Source organism: Hydra viridissima, unplaced genomic scaffold, assembly GCF_058129835.1.
Source record: "Hydra viridissima isolate aposymbiotic clone 2 unplaced genomic scaffold, HvirCarnegie_v1 scaffold_18, whole genome shotgun sequence".
NCBI classification, from domain to species: Eukaryota; Metazoa; Cnidaria; class Hydrozoa; order Anthoathecata; family Hydridae; genus Hydra; species Hydra viridissima.
The window spans coordinates 971,020-983,260 of record NW_028324317.1 but is presented as its reverse complement, the minus strand read 5'-3'; the positions used below and the strand labels follow the sequence as shown (position 1 = coordinate 983,260).

Genomic DNA, 12,241 nt, shown 5'->3' with positions numbered 1-12,241 from the left:
TTCAAAAATGGTTTTCAGAATGTGAATCTTTGATAAATTTTGCGCAAAACAAGAGAATGATATTTTTTTTTCAAAAATTTCATATTTCTGAGGGGTTTTCCACCTTAGAGAAAAAAAAGACCGAGATTACAAAAGGTCGGGAAAAAACCATTTATAAAAACTTTTGTAAAAGATTAATTGAAGCCTTCAAAACTCAGATCTTGGAGGAATATCAGTAATCATTTGTCAGCATATTGACATCAACTGTAAACGGTAATGATTGGATGGTGCTGCCTCCGGTAGCAACCATCTGCCTCGAATTTAGATCCCCGCCAATTAATGTCTTCTTCTCTTGCACTTTTATTCTTACACATCACAATATCGTTTTGTGCTTTCCTTCTCTCATTTATTAATTATTCGCGAAACTTGAAACTTGTTTTAAACTTGAAACTTGTTTAAAAGTCAACTGAGATAACTTCTAAGAAAAGAATAGCTCGTCCGTTTTTTAAAAGATTTAACATGCAAGTAATCTGAAATAGGGCCCAAGTTAAACAACTTAGGATCGATACTTATTTAGCGCTGTATATTTGTTAAGTTTGAATGTTTTGTTAAGTTTTGAGCAAAGAAAAACAATTTTAAAAAGCTTAAATTTTCTTTCATAGATATTTAAAGGACAAGGTACATAAAAAAAACCAAGAATTCGAACAAAAGACCAGCTAATTTCCAGGATTAAAAATGAATGGGAGAACATACCTGTTCAATATATCCAATACTTGTGTGAAAGTTTTTGTTGTAGAAATTTGAACTGCTTAGCAAATAATGACAATCATACAGGTTATTAACGTACTCAAGACTTTGTTTTATTATGATCATGAAAACAGATTAAAATGATTGCTTCAGAAAAAAAATTTTTTTCGGAAGAAGTCCAATTCCAAAAGAGCTTTTTATTTCAAGACACGAGTGTGTAGAAACTTTTTTGCAACCCAGCATAATTGGTGATAGGGGGCATTACGAATGTAAACCTATAAATGGGAGCCGTAAGTAATAAGGGTCTTTTAATTTTTTTAGCGACTTGCAAAATTGAAACTGCACGGCTGTGGTCGAATAACAACTTTAGAAACTGGACGTTCTTGCCCAAATTACCTCAGGGTCTTTGGTATTTACATTCGTTCTCAGCACATTGATTATGTTAGTTCTCAGCACTTTGATTATGATTGTATTTCTATAAAAGTTTTCTGCTTTAAAATAGTTAGAGATGAATGGTTTGTCATTGGAACAGTTTTTTAAATAAATTCCAAAATTCGCTTTTTTCGTTTTGAGATTACTTTTTTTTTTTCTGAAAAACGCAAATTTACTTTCTAAATGGGCCGTGGATAGGGCCGTGGAAAGAATTGCACTAAGGAAAAACTTTTATTGGTCAGAAACGTTTATTGATCGAATCCGTAAACAAGGTAAAAACTATAAAGAAATTAAAGATATTGTCCTACCAATGCATTGAATTTTAAACCGAAACGTGAAGTTAAAAACTAAATCACTGGCACTTAAAGATTTCGGTCCATTTGTACAAAACTTTTGAATTTTCGATTTAAATCCATTTAAATCCTCTACATTTAACATCTCAGCAGGAGTTTGTGCCGTTGAATCCCTCGAAACAATTTTGACAAAGTGTTAAAGTGTTTATTGAAAATGAATGAAAGCTTATGTTGAGAGATGTTGTATAAAATTTCAAGAGATGGTGGAACAAAGTTCTGTTACTTATAAAAAAAAGCTCTTTCAAAAGCCACAAAGGAAAACTCGTCACTTATCCCCAATAGACAATATGAACGACACCTTGATCTTCTTCCTAGATTTTGAGGATCTCCTCAAAATTTTTAAGTAAATGCCGACATAGCAATTTTAAGTTAACCGATTTAGTGGCTTAAGAGTTAACTCTATAAGTTTTAGGGGAGGAGTGAGGAGTGGAGAAGGAAAATTATGGACTTTTTTCTTACACATTTGAAAACGTTTTTTGCATTAACAAAGTGATTTACTTTACTAAAGATGAGAAAAATTTTTTTGTAATAGTTCGGTTAGGGTTCTCCTGTACCTGTTGTTGTACCTGTTGTTAAAGGAAATAATTGTTCTCTAGTGGCTTATTTAAATTGAACAGAATTCCTTGGAGAAGCCTCCTTAGGGCTAATGATGGCTGACGCAATTCTGCACCAACCGGATCTGATTAAAAAAGGTTGCTACTCTCAGAACAAGACAACATAACCTCAAGGTTTTGATGTCTTTTTCTGGGAGCAGAATGCCTGTAGCCTCGAGCTATAACTGAAAAACACTGTTTATATATTTTCTCAGTTGGATGAAAGCGGGAAAATGCAGCAGTTAAAGACCAACAGACTCTTCAATTTAGCGACTTAAACAATTAAATGTACGGAATGTCCGTACCAAAGGCTAAACTACAATCATGAAGAAGTTGCGAAGATGTGTTTGTGTGCAACTTAAGGTGCCAGAATCTCTTCTTTATAAGGGGATCCTCTTGTGTTGTAAATGCCACAAGGAACACTTTCTTCAGAAATATTTATGCCGCTTTTCACCAACTTGTGTCTTCTACCAATTCAAAAGACATTTATTTCCCGGTCAGCTTTTTTCATGCACAAAAAGTGCACTGATTTTTTGCAATCCTCATGGGGTTTTCATTTAGGATCGTTTTCTACGTATTAAACGACTACTTTACACGTTTAATTACATAACTCGATCGTTTTAATTAAGTCACGTGGCTTGACTTCATTGATGGCTCTTGCTATGTGAATATAGAAAAGCTGTTACCAATTTAAAAACGTAAAATGACAAATGATATTTTTGATGGCTCGTGGTATTTAAACAAATGAAATTAGATGAAGTTTAAAAATAAATCAAACTTCTGTTAAATCAAACTTCTATGCACAAGTGCTTATTTACTCCAAACTTTTCTGATTGAACAAAAAAAAAAAATCACACCAGTCTCGTTTTGAAGATCAAAGAATCTCGCTTGGTAATTTTAAGTGATTTAGTTTGGTTTCTTTTTAATTTTTTCTCGTTTATTATGCAACTATGCTGCGTGATTCAGTTGCATCCTTACAGGATTGACGGTATAGTTTTTGTTTTAAATTCATTCATTATATAGGTTCAAGAAAAACTAGACAAATTATGGTTCAGACCATCAAGAGGCCGTTCTAAACATGTTAACACTAAGCAGGAAAAAAAAATGGAGATCTTATTGCACAGTGTAAACCAGTACGTAGTTTACAGCCGAAACCAGTACGAAGTTTATAGAAAAATTTGAAGTGGCAGATATATCTTCAATAAAAGAAGATACAGAAAACTGTATTTTTTTATGTTGTGTTAAGATCTGCATGTTACCTTCCGTTAAGTAACGCGGTCACTGGAGGTGAAAATGTTATATCAATTCGCGCCGTTGCATTTCTAAATGTTCTACATAACATTACAATGAATAATATTTCAAGCGTAATTTTCGAAAACTTTAATTTATTTAAACTTTATTTTTTCTTGTTTAAAGAGCAAATTCTTTTTTAAATAATTTTTTTTTCCACAAAAAATCTTCGATTTATTTTCATTTTAGAAATATCATCAAAATAGATTAAGAACTCCTGTTTAATTTTTCTCTTTTTTTTAACACCTCGTATTCGTATTAAGCCTGGATTTACTAATATTTTCTAATGAGGTAAATTAGATGACTGACCTTTTTAGACATTATAAAACTTAAGTTTAAGCTCAAAAAAAACTTTTTTCTGAAAAATTCCTTCATTTAGAAATTCTATTTTTAAAACGCGTAAACTTCTTTCTTGAACTAATAAAACTTCCATTGCAAAAATTAAAATTTTAGAAAACTTCCGTAGCAAAAATTTGATTTCAAAAGCTCGAGAACCGTTCGTTTCGATCCTATGAAATCAGTTGATTTACTTTAACGCAAAGCCGTTATCCCAACATTTATTCAATGCGCAAGTGCTCCGTAGATGTAAAGATTTTTACCTATGTAATTTATCAGTAGTAATCAATAACAAGCTGAACTAATACCTCAACGATCTTCTTATCTACAGCAAACTTATTAATGATCAAAATGACACGCAAAATGAGTTTGATGATGTTAAAGGTAACTAAATATTTTAATAAGATTTCTTTTTTAAACAGACTCAATATAACAAATTCTATTTAAGTTTCAATCCTATAAAAATTTGATTTCAAGAACTTTATTCTTGAAATAATAAAGTTTTAGAAAACTTCTGTAGCAAAAACTTGGTTTCAAGAGCTCGAGAACCGTTCATTTTGATCCTGTAAAATCAGTTGATTTACAAACATTTATTCAATGCGCAAATGCTTGGTGGATGTAAAGATTTTTGCTTATGTAATTTATCAGTAGTAATCTATAATAGCTGAACTAATACCTCAACGATCTTCTAAATCATAGCACATTTATTAATGCTCAAAATGACACGCAAAACAAGTTTGATGATATTAAAGGTAACTAGATTTTTTAAAGAGATTTCTTTTTTTGATAGACTCAATACAACCAAACAAAAACTTGTCTTTTGGTTGAATTAATTCCCTAAAATGCATTTACAGCGCTTGCAAATATGCTGACTTATGATTGGAAAGTATTTACTCGACGTCTTTTGATTGATGAGTTCGTTATTGCAAATGTAGAAAAAAAAATTTACAACAATAAGAGAACGAACAACTCAAGTGCTGAACCGACGGCGTAAAGATAATCGATCTACAAAATGGCGAGACATGAAAGATGGATTAACTTTTTGCAAGTGAAATGATTTGGTGCTGATGTGTCAACTAATTACATTTTATGAGCTTAAAAAAACTTTATTCAAGTAAATTATTCAATTAAATTAGTACTTTTATGTTGTTTTTTTTTTATATTAGGTCTATGTGATATTTGAAGGGGCAATATTTACTTTGAAGTTTCTAAAATTGAAATTAAAGCTATTCAATGGGAATATTTGTTATTTCCACTGGGTATGTTAACTGTTCTCTTATATTAGAAAAATATTATTAAGATGTGACGAAGAGGAGTGGTAACCAATATGCGATTAAAAAAAGTTAATCGTGACGAAATGTAACGAAATTTTCATTTGAATGAAAACTTTCATGAAAAGGAAAATTTTCATAAAAAAAAAAAAAAATGAAACCAAAAAAAATTTCTAACAACTCAATATTTTTTAAAATTTTTTTCTGTTCACTTTTTTTATTACCGTCGCTGTAAGCTTTTAAATCGTTCATGAATTTATTTTTACTCGTTTACTCTTGAGAATAAAAACAGGAAACACTCAGCTGTGGATTGAAGGTGTCTGCATTCCGACCGAATTTAAACGCGTTTGATTGAAATTCTGAATTTTCTATTTAGCGTATAAAACTATAAAGTTTGCAAATAAGAGGTTTTAAGTTCTAAACAAAATCTAAAACAAAATTTGCAAATAACGATTTTTTTTTTTCTAAATTCCGATTCCGACAAAATTCGCAACTGGCGTTCAAACGAAATCTAATCGGGCAGAACGCAAACCTCTGATGGAGTGTTAAAAATTTAAAACGCTCCTCAACAGTGTTTTAAATATAATTTCAAAAATACATCACAACAGCGTTGTTGCGTTTTTAACAATCAGATTTGTGTTCTAGCATTAATCACTCGTCCCTCAGTTTTCAGTGTAATGACATTTTTTGCGCGTGACGATGAACTTTATCAAGTTCTTAACTGCATTTACGAAAGAAAAGAGTCAGATAAGTCAATTACGGTTGTAACTGGAATGTCCGGAGTCGGAAAAACTCAGCTTGCTAGCAAGTATGCAGCAATATACAACAACCTGTTTGAAAGTGTTGTGTGGTTGGATGTGTGGTTTGAAAAATTAAAAATCTCTATTACTAACTTTTGCCAAATATTGGGACTAAGCATAATTGATTCTCTTAGCAGTGCTTTCGATATTGAAGTAATCACAAAAAATACATAACTATTTTGAAAGTGAAAAAACTTTATTTATTTTTGACAACGTGGGTGATAAAAGTGTAAAGATTTTTGAGAGTTACGTCTCTACTAAACCAAACGCATTTACTTTGGCAAAATCGCAATCGAAAACATTTTTCATCAAGCCCAAATCAATCTTTTGTCGCAACAAGACGGTCTTCTTTTCATGAAGAGAAATGTTAAAACAAACGATGACGAAAAACTGTAAGAAATAACCGAGGTGCTTCGATATCATCCACTCGCAATTAATCAAGCTATTCTTTATATAGACACTAACAGCGTTTCTTTGCAAGATTATTTAGATCTTTTTCGATCGTATCCCGTGGGAATACTAGAGGAAGGTTACCAACTAAAGCAGAAACAAAGTCAGCAGTAAGAACAATTAATTTAGTCCGAACTAAAATAAAAACATCCAGTGAAAAACCACTAGCAATTTTACACCATTTATCGTATTGGAATGGTCAAAATATTGCAAAAGAATTTATTTACGCTATTTCAAAAATATTCTTGTTCTTTACTGAAAGCAAATAACTATAACAATTAAAAATTTTAAGTTATTTCATAAAAGTGATCCGCAATTTTATGAAATTTTTTCACTCAGCATAACGAGATACTCATACAGATTTTAAATAACTATTTAATTAGTAGTCCAAAGAGAATCAAAAACTAACGAACCGTTCCTTTTTAAAACATTCGAAAAAACGTTCTAAACTTGCACGAAGTTATTTTGTTATTAATCATAAATAATTTTAGTGATTTGTTATCTATTCGTTTAAACTTGTCTGACATTTTTTTTTTTTTCTTATTGATGCGTTTGATTCAACTGAAACTTTGTTTTTTACGTAGGTTAACTTCACATTTAAACAGATTGTATATTTATTCAGATTTAGTATTTAATTAGATCATTCTTTAACATTTTATTGCGCAATCGTATCAATTTGTATATTTAAGTAAATATTTAGGGGGAACTAATGTCACGGAGGAAATTTTATTTCGCAGATGGAGGAAAAAATTACACAAGAGGGGAAATATTATTTCAAAATAAACTTTCCCCCCAGAAAATATATTTTGGCAGGGGAGAAGTTTTTTAATGGGAAATATTAATTTCGTGACACCACCTCTTTTTTTCAATCTTCCGTAAGCAGTTCCCCCAGTTAAACTTAGCTGAAATAATTGAGTTCGTCAATGGATTTGCTTAGAATAATGTAGTTAAACACCTTTAAAAAAATGGAAACGGGGGTAATTTTAGAGCTTTTTTTAAACACAAAAAGAATAAAGAGAAATAAAGAAAAAAAATAAAGAAAAAAAATAAAAGAATAAACCTAAATATTCTTAAACGTTGTTTTTATGCTTGTTTAGTTTATCTTTTCCTCTGGAATCCAAATACAAATTTACACACTCAGTAAACACCCGAAGTTGAAACAGCGTCGAAACCCTAAAATCTATAAACAATTGTCATTCTTTTAAAAAGAACCAAAGTTTGTTGATTATATATTTTAATAGCAAAATTATCTCGGTCCTGTCCCAAAAATAAATGCTTTTAAATTTAAATTAGTGAATGGCAAAACTCATATCTATGTCATCTCAGATTTTCATCCTCCTAAAAAAATGTTGTTGGATTTTCCAAGAGCTTCACAAAATTCTTGTTTCCTCAGATTTGAAAAATATTTTCAATGAAAACTTTTTATGAATATTGTAATTCAAGTGAAACTAATTAACATTGTAATTTAAGTGCTATTGTTGAAAATAAAATTGACGTTTATAAAACGAAAATTATTTATGGAACCTCGATACAAGTTCGGTTTTTTATTAAAGAATTTAGAATAAATGATTTAAATCAGTGATAATGATTATTGCTGTTAAATTCAAATTAAATTTAAAAAATTTTCGTCTAAACTACCCTAATGAGAAGAAAACGTCTCTCAAGTACGTCACTACGCAAGTTTCTTGAGATAAATCCAAATTGTCTTCTGAGTGACACTAAGTACTTCAGCCAATACGCCTGTACTTGATGACAACTCAACATCTAAAGAAGTTTCCAAGTGTTCTCCTTTGCAAACGGTTTGTCAAGAAAATGTTGACAACAAAGAATGAATGGTCCAAGAGTACAACTTTGTTGAGCCAAGCTAAATTGTTGCAGTAGTTCAACATTTCCTTTCTGAACAAATAAAACATTTGAAAAAACATGAATAACCAAAAACCTAACTTAGAACCTTTTCAACGCCGCTTTCAATTTAAAAACTTCAACGGAGCACACAAAAAAGCTTCTTTTCGCATTTTCTTGATGGACTTTCGACTGAACTTCAAAAGTTTCCTCAGTGATAGTACATTTACCGATGCATGGCACCCCACCCCCTTCCCCCTCCAGCCTTTAACACCTTTTAACATCGAACTTCAGAGCTTCCTCCGCGATAGAACAGTAACTAACCTTTCCCGTATTTATCATGAGAGCGTAAAAGGAATCAGCAAAACTAAGTATTGAGTTTACCAAAATTAGTTTTTAGGAGCGGAATATTTTAATGATTATCCCACAAACTTAAAGACAGCAACTCTTCAATTTTTGAAAACACTGAACATATCAGTAGGTGTTGCAAGACACATTTGAATGGGACAAACTCAAGTCAGAGTTCTCTTATCCAACATCAACACCTGAGCATTGTAATAGCTAGCTGTAATTTATAAAAAATGGCAAAGTGCAATTATTTAGACAATGAGTTTTGCAGCTAAGGTTTCTCTTGATGCAGGCAAGCATTGGTTGATGTGTTAATTTGCTTCACTTGTTTATTAAATATTAAGTGTTATTAGTTTGGTGCCGTGTAAGATTTTTGTTTTATATGTCATGGAAGCAATACGGAAAGTATCATTTTATTCTCCTTTTTTTGAAGTTAATTCTAAAGACCGGTTATTTTTTTTTTTTTGCACATTTTTTGTTCATCTTAAATAACTGCTGTATTTAGATATTTTTTAAACAAGGACCTTTTAACCAAGTTCAATCAATATACCATTTAAAGGAACATTAAAAAAAGGTTCAAGCAACAGTGTTAAAACAATCAACTGGTCATTACCATGCACAGACAAATATTTTTGTTTCCCCAAAACTTCTGGTAGGAAAGTTAAAAAAATTAAAACCTGGTCGACCATGTTTCATGGAACAAAATCAAAAGAGATTGACCAGGCCGATCATAAATAGCTCAATTGAGAATATAATAAAACCAACATTGCGTTTAAATGTAATTGAAATTGATCCTGTATCAAATCCACATTTAAAGTTATGTATATGCAAGTTATGCAACGACATAATGTACAAGATACTAATACTAAAAGAGTGTCAACATTCGTTTTGCTCAGTGCGTTTGTTTAAGGAGATTGAAGGAAAGTTGGAAACAGAAGCAAAATGCATTATTTGTGAACAATTCTGTTAATGTAATACAAATGACATAGCACATTTTTTTAGGCTGCAATAACGAATGCAAATTTAAATATACAGTTAAAGAAAATGAGCTTAAAAAATTACACGAAGAAAATTTTACCGGTGATAAGTTATTGTAGACTCAGATTTGCAAAAAAACTACAAATCGACTTGATGCAACTCTTGCTGATGTGTTTTTATCAAAAGAAAATGATGTTATTCCATGGATTATAGAAGATGTTGCATTGCATGTTATAAAGCAAAAGCTAGTTAACTCTGAATCAAACTCTTTTGCCTTTCCTTCCGGAGGACCAAAGGTATAACAAATAAACATATATAATAGGACAAAAGGTATACCAAAGGTGCATTTTAAGTATTATGGTAGAAAAAAAAGGTTGTTTTGTTGTAATTGTTAAAATAGAATTTGATTTCAACTCTTACTTTCTAGCCTTTGCACTTTAATTCCAACTCAAAGGCATTAGAAGACAGCTCTGATGATAGTGTGAGGGCAACTATAAAAAGACATTGAGCTGTTATAAATTCTTTAAATGTGACCTCTGGTTTGCCCAGAACATCACAATTTCAGGTAACTTCTGCTATTTTGAATTTGTTTGGAGTAAAGGATAAAATTGAAATATTGAAAATGTTAGACACTGCCTTATCAGTTATAAGTGCAGAAGAAATGATTACTATAAAAATTGATATGGGAATCACATATTTTAACATGAAGATACTTGCAAGGTAAATTAGCTTAAATTCAAACTTTAAATTTAATCAAATGAAATTGTCAATAAATAAAGGTTGCTAAAACCAAATTGTTTCAAACTTTGTGTTAGATGGCTCAAATTAAAATATATAAAAGGTGCATCAAACATAAAGTAAAGAAACGTAGCTAAAACCTGGTCTGGAGATGATTGGATAGTTTGTAATGCACCGTTTAACTTTCTTTTAAAAGATTCCATTGATTTATTTGAAATAAAAAATGCTCCTAGGACAAACCTGAGGATTATACCCAGCCGGCACACAACGTTGTATTTACGTTGTATTTATGGTAAAATTACGTTTTACGTTACTTTACGTTAATCTAACATTGTGTAAACGTAATCTTTTTAACGTTATATTCTAACGTTGACACAACGTTAAAAAAACAAAGAAATATTAACGTAGTTCTACTAACTATAAAAAAACCTACCGTAACTTTTTGCTTTTTTTTGAGTAGGTACAAACGGCGGGGCGGAGCGGATCAGCGGGGCGGATCATTTAAACGGTACAAACGGCGGGGCGGATCATTTAAACGTTACTAAAGCGAGTTATAATTCATTTAAAAAAACGATTCAGATATAGTTTAAATTCACTAACGATATAATATTTAGAAGGAATTTGCATATTACAAGTTTATTAAACGACAAAAAAAAAGTATATAAGTTTATAATGTTTTATAAATTTTATGAACTCAAAAAGTAACGTGATCCGCCAATTTGTATCAAGTGATCCGTCAACTTATATCAAGTGATCCGCCTAACATTTTGATTATTTGAATCAAACTCCTTCAATTTTAATGATTGTTTTACAAAAAAACAAGGTGATCCGCCGACTTATATCAAGTGATCCGCCTAATATTTTGATTATTTGAATCAAACTCCTTCAATTTTAACGATTGTTTTACGAAAAAACAAGGTGATCCGCCAACTTATATCAAGTGATCCGCCTAACATTTTGATTATTTGAATCAAACTCCTTCAACTTTAATGATTGTTTTACAAAAAAACAAGGTGATCCGCCAACTTATATCAAGTGATCCGCCTAATATTTTGATTATTTGAATCAAACTCCTTCAATTTTAATGATTGTTTTACAAAAAAACAAGGTGATCCGCCGACTTATATCAAGTGATCCGCCTAATATTTTGATTATTTGAATCAAACTCCTTCAATTTTAACGATTGTTTTACGAAAAAACAAGGTGATCCGCCAAATTACATCAAGTGATCCGCCTAATATTTTGATTATTTGAATCAAACTCCTTTAATTTTAATGACTGTTTTACAAAAAAACAAGGTGATCCGCCTAATATTTTCATTATTTTAATCTAACTCTACAAGTTTTAATGATAGTTCTACCAAAAAAAAAGTGATCCGCCAATTTATATTAAGTGATTTGTCTAATATTTCGATTGTTTAAATGAAACTCTGTAAAGTTTAATGATTGTTCTACAAAAAAAAAACGTGATCCGCCGATTTACATCAGGTGATTCGCCTACTGTTGTCATCGGCCAGAGTGAATGCTTATTGCTTGAAAACAAATTGTTACTTGAAATTCTTTTATTTAACTGCTTATTAAACTGCTTATTCATCAAAATACTCTTCTCATCACAAAATTCTTTCTCCTCTTAAAAATCCTCTTTAAATCTCTTAAAAATTCTTTTCTCTTAAAATCCTCTTTAAATCTCTTCCTCTAACAAAAACTCCAACACCCTAGATTCTTTCTTTTTTTTTTTTTTCGAGCTTTTATAGTTTTTGCTTGTTTTCCAGTTGCGATATCTTTTCATTTATTTACAGTATTGGACAAAACATTTGCAACCAAATAATGCTAATGTATTTTCTTTACATAAAAGTGCTGCATTTTTTCAATTTAGAGAAATAACTATGTAACTTTTTAGAGACAAAGTTCTTCAAGTTTTATTTATCACAAAGTTCATTATTTGCACACAAAAGTTAATAAATTAATCAAAAGTATTAAAAAAAGTTGATTTCCTTCTGGACAAAACAAGTGCAACTCGACAAAATATTTACCAAGCTGTATTTCGCTATCAATATTTCGTGGCGAATCTTTTGTTGTCAATCA

General features: G+C 30.7%; 2 protein-coding genes, 1 long non-coding RNA gene and 1 pseudogene across 5 annotated transcripts in view; 3 read left to right on the top strand and 1 right to left on the bottom strand.

Moving 5' to 3' along the window:
• LOC149876724 (uncharacterized) overlaps nucleotides 1-12,241 on the top strand; it is a 316,490-nt gene that overhangs the window by 58,274 nt on the left and 245,975 nt on the right. The window lies entirely within an intron of this gene.
• LOC149876737 (uncharacterized) overlaps nucleotides 1-12,241 on the top strand; it is a 112,021-nt gene that overhangs the window by 40,255 nt on the left and 59,525 nt on the right. The gene's annotated exons all lie outside the window — the stretch shown is intronic.
• LOC149876741 (uncharacterized) overlaps nucleotides 1-12,241 on the bottom strand; it is a 103,393-nt gene that overhangs the window by 65,816 nt on the left and 25,336 nt on the right. The gene's annotated exons all lie outside the window — the stretch shown is intronic.
• Nucleotides 5,679-10,481, top strand: LOC145202201 (uncharacterized; annotated as a pseudogene).